This window comes from Oratosquilla oratoria, chromosome 10 (assembly GCF_046742065.1).
Source record: "Oratosquilla oratoria isolate Oo_2021 chromosome 10, ASM4674206v1, whole genome shotgun sequence".
Lineage (NCBI taxonomy): Eukaryota > Metazoa > Arthropoda > Malacostraca > Stomatopoda > Squillidae > Oratosquilla > Oratosquilla oratoria.
The window spans coordinates 73887784-73892783 of record NC_134786.1 but is presented as its reverse complement, the minus strand read 5'-3'; the positions used below and the strand labels follow the sequence as shown (position 1 = coordinate 73892783).

Below are 5000 nucleotides of genomic sequence, written 5' to 3'. Positions count from 1 at the left end.
AGCTCCTTTCCTCTTTCACAGAGGGGAACTCTTTAAACAGGTGGATGGAGTGGCAATGGGGTTCCCCCTTTGGGTCCTCTTTGCCAACATGTATTTGGCACAAGTGGAGAAGAAAGTCTTCAACCGTCATCCTCCCCCTGGACTCTATACCAGGTACATTGATGACATTTTCATCACCACCTCCTCTGACGAGGACGCCAACAGCTTATTGACGGCCTTCCAGAATAACTCCTGTCTAACCTTTACGTGCGAGCAAAATGAACAGAGACGTCTCCTCTTCCTTGACATTGACATTACTAAAGATGAGGATGGTTTTAGAACGAAGGTTTACACGAAAGACACCAATGTCGGCCGGTGGCTTAATGTCCGTAGTGAGTGCCCTCTAGCTTATAAGTGTTCAGTAGCTGCTGCCTACATCAATAAGGCCCTCATCCACTGTAGTAGCTGAGATGAGACCCATCACCAACTTAAGCGTATTCACCAACTACTCACTTATAATGGTTATCCTGATGAGATGATAGAGGGACTCATTAGAAAGAAACTAGATTATTACACTACTCCTGCCCAGACCCCAGTCTCCCCTGCTCGCAAAATCACAATTTACCATCAAGCTAGTTATCATGACTGATACAAGGATGAATGCGACGCATCATGAAAAGAGGGGTCACCCCAACATACTCAAGTAATGCCATCGATTTTAGAATTTATGCCAAACCAAACCTCACAAGATCCCTTTTCATGACGAACAATACAGCTCCTAGGACTCCCAAGGAGGCATCTACCAATGTAATTTACGAGTTCTCATGCTATGAGAGCCGCTGTGACGGCTCCAATACTTACATCGGTAGAACCTCCACGACCATGGGTAAGATGGATGGAAGGGGTGAAAGGGGCTTTGGGGAAGAGGGGAATGTCTGTTGAGGAAGGACGAGAGAGGACAGAAGATAGGGGTGAATGGAGAAGGGTTGTGTATGGATGATTTTGTGATCCATGAGGTGGAATAGGTGGGGGTGGGGGAGAGGGAGTATGTGTGAGAAAAATTTGACGCAGCCCGAAGGGATTTCTCCCCGTCTTCTCCTTTTCTGCATGAGGGGACGGAGAGGGGGGGGGTCGCTGAATTAATGAAGCGGCCTTGCTGTGGATGTGCTGTGTCTTGCGACACTGCTTCTGACCCAGGGCAGTGGACGGGATGCAGGGATGACCCGTCATCCAGGAGGTGCCAAGATAGGAGGGAGGGAAGAGGGTGTAGGGGATGGAATGGGTGGGAGTGGTTTATGCCCTTGTTTTTTGACTACCTCCCTTGTAAAGGGGAAAAAGCCTTTGGTATATGTATGTATATATATATATATATATATATATATATATATATATATATATATATATATATATATGTATGTATATACATATATATATGTATATATATATATATATATATATATACTGTATATATATATATATACAATACACACACACATATATATGTACATATATATATGAATATATATATATATATATATATATATATACACATATATATACATATATATGTATATATATATATATTTATATACAATACACACACATATATATATATATATATATATATATATATATATATATATATTATATACAAAGTAGATCACTTGGAAAAAGAAACTAAGTAGAGCGCTTTCGTATATTACATCTTCAGTGCAAAAAATACATAGTTAAACAGAAATACATAGTTTATATATACCTGAAGAAGGAACAAGGACAGTTTACATAAGAGGAGAGGACATTTACCCCCTGGATAGCGGTAGGTCAGGTCACAAGGGTCAATGCGTCCCACTAATGATGGAGGGGCGACATTAGGTCACAGTCCAAATGGGAAGACTTCGTGGCAGCATTCTTTTCCCCCCACCACATGGTAGGCGAAAAAAGGAAATGAATATTCAGAGAAATGGTACACGAGAATTAAAGCATGAGTTAAAGGAGGCAAAGAGAAGAGCAGATGTGAAATGGGGTAAGAGTATGTCAATTTTTTTAAAGTAATAAAAAAAATGGAAAGAAATTAAAAGAGGAAGAGGTGAATCAAGTAGAGAAGAAAAGGTAAAAGATGCAGATGGAGAGACGATAATGGAAAAGAAGGCAGTGAGAGGAAGGTGGGCAAAATATTTTCGGGATTTGCTAAGTGTGAAGGAGAATAGGGAGGGAAAGGTAGCTGCAGTGGGAAGCGCTAAGAAAATTACCGTGATGAGTGAGGAAAATGGAGGAGAAATAAAGATGAAGTGAAGGCAGCTGTTAGGATGATGAGAGCAGGTAAGGCACCTGGGTTGGATGGATGCCATGCAGAATGTCTGAAAAAAGGAGGTACAGTGATAGTGGACTGGCTGGTGAGGTTATTCAATGTTTGTTTAAGAGAGGGTAGAGTGTCAGAAGAAAGGGTAACAAGTGTGAGTGTAGTAGTTTCAGAGGGATCAGCTTGTTAAGTGTAGTTGGGAAGGCTTATGGGAGGGTCTTGATTGAGCGAATTAGGAGAGGAACAGAGGGAGTAATTGATGAAGAACAGTGTGGGTTTAGGACAGGTAAGGGTTGTGTGGATCAGATTTTTGTGGTAAGACAGATATGTGAGAAAGCTATAGAAAAATGTAAGGATGGTTTTGGGGGCTTTTAAGGATTTGGAAAAGGCTTATGACAGGGTAGACAGGAAGGCACTGTGGAAGGTTTTGCAGATATATGGGATAGGAGGAAAGCTGTTAACAGCAGTCAAGAGTTTTTACAAGAGTAGTAGAGCTTGTGTTAGGATTAGAAATGGAGAGAGTGAGTGGTTTGAGGTAAAGGTGGGATTCCTTCAGGAATGTGTTATGTCGCCTTGGCTGTTCAATTTATACATGGATGGGGTGGTGCGAGAGATGAATGCAAGGGTAGTGGGTCAGAGATTGGAAATGGTTAAAGAAAATGGAGAAAAGTGGGAGATAAGCCAGCTGTTTGCTGACGACACTGCGCTTGTAGCAGGATCAGGGGAGAGATTGAGGAAATTAGTGACAGAGTTTGAGAAAATGTGTGAAAGAAGGAAGTTGAAGATAAATGTGGGTAAAAATAAGATGATGAGATGTACAAGGGGTGAAAGTGGCAGCAGACTGGAAGTGAGTATTAAGGGAGAGAGACTGGAAGAAGTGGATAGTTTTAGATACTTGGGTGCGAACGTGGCAGGAAAGGGAGGAGTGGGGGTGGAGATAGAATGTAGATTGAGAAAAGCGAGTAAATGCCTTGGGGGATTAAAAAGTGTAATGAGAAATAGACATTTAGAAATGAATACTAAGAGGAGATTATAAGAAGGAGTGATTGTGCCGACAACACTGTATGGGGCAGAAACATGGAGCATAAGAGAGGAAGAACAAAGGAGTTTGAATGTGTTTGAGATGAAATGCCTGAGAAGTATGATAGGGGTTACTAGGCTAGATAGAGTAAGAAATGAGGAGGTGAGGAGGAGAACGGGGGTGGAAAGGGAGTTGGGAGATAGGGTTGATGAAAGAGTATTGGGATGGTTTGGACACATGGAAAGAATGAGTGAAGAAAGACTAGTAAAAGAGGTGTGGAAGGCAGATGTGAAAAAAGTGAACATGAAGGGGCGACCTAGGACGAGATGGATAGATGGGGTAAAAGGGGCAGTGGGAAAGAGGGGAGTGTCTGTTGAGGAAGAACGGGAGAGGACAGAAGATGGGGGTAAATGGAGAAACGTTGTGTATGGATGATGCTGTGATGCATGAGGGTGAGTGGGGGGATGGGGGGTGAGTGAGTATGTATGATAAATAAATTGACGCAGCCTGAAAGGATCTCTCACCGCCTTCTCCTTTTCTGCACGAGGGGACGGAGAGGGGGGGGGGTCGCCGAATAAATGTAGCGGCCTTGCTCCGGATGTACTGTGTATTGCGACACTGCTTCTGACCCGGGGCAGTGGACAAGATGCAGGGATGACCCGTCATCCAGGAGGTGCTAAGATAAGAGGGAGGGAAGAGGGTAGAGGGGAGTGGAGTATGTAGGGGATGGAATGAGTGGGAGTGGTTTCTATGCCTTTGTCTTTTGGCTACCTCCCGTGTAAGGGGGAAAAAGCCTTTGGTATATGTATGTATGTAAGAAAATTTGTTAAGTGCCACAGAATTATTCAAAAGATTTAACGTGAAGGTAATTTTTAAGAATAATAGTACAGTAAAACATATGCTCATCAACAATAGTATTAAAGTTAAAAAAAAAAAGGATGCACTTAGCACTTATAAAATTCCTTGCAAAACGTGTAATCAATTTTACACGGGTCAAACTGCCAAAACCTTAAGCATCAGAACTGAACAACATAAGGAAAATGTTGGGGATGGCAATAACTAGTGGAATCTGCAAACATGTTGAATTAATTATCCTATTGATTGGGGTAATGCCCATGCCATCTATCACACCAATAACATAATAATAACAAACTTAATAGAAAGCAGTTTGATCCATACCACCAGTGATCAAAATACAAACTTACACAAAAGCTTATACAAACTTAACAATTTTATGTGCCAAGAAATAAGCAAAAGAATAATAAGGTAAAATGTAACCCTGCGACTGTGACCTGATGTCGCCCCTCCATCATTAGTGGAACGCATTGTCCCTTGCGACCTGACCTACCGCTTTCCAGGGGTAAATATCCTCTACTCTTATGTAAACTGTCCTTGTTCCTTCTTCATGTATATATAAAATATGTATTTCTGTTTAACTATGTACTTTTTGCACTGAAGATGTGATATACGAAAGCACTCTGCTTCGTTAGTTGTTGTTTTTTCCGAGTGGTCTACTTTGCATAAGTGAACACACGTACCCGTGTTCTTATTATCATATATATATATATATATATATTTATATATATATATATATATATATATATATATATATATTTCCCATATATATATATACATTCATATATACATATGTTTATACATACATATATAATATATATATATACATATATATAATATATATAT

At 40.6% G+C, this 5000-nt stretch overlaps 1 protein-coding gene across 2 annotated transcripts in view; it reads right to left on the bottom strand.

The window, feature by feature from the left end:
- The window catches only part of Gbeta5 (guanine nucleotide-binding protein subunit beta-5), a 69706-nt gene that overhangs the window by 32811 nt on the left and 31895 nt on the right, over window positions 1-5000 (bottom strand). The gene's annotated exons all lie outside the window — the stretch shown is intronic.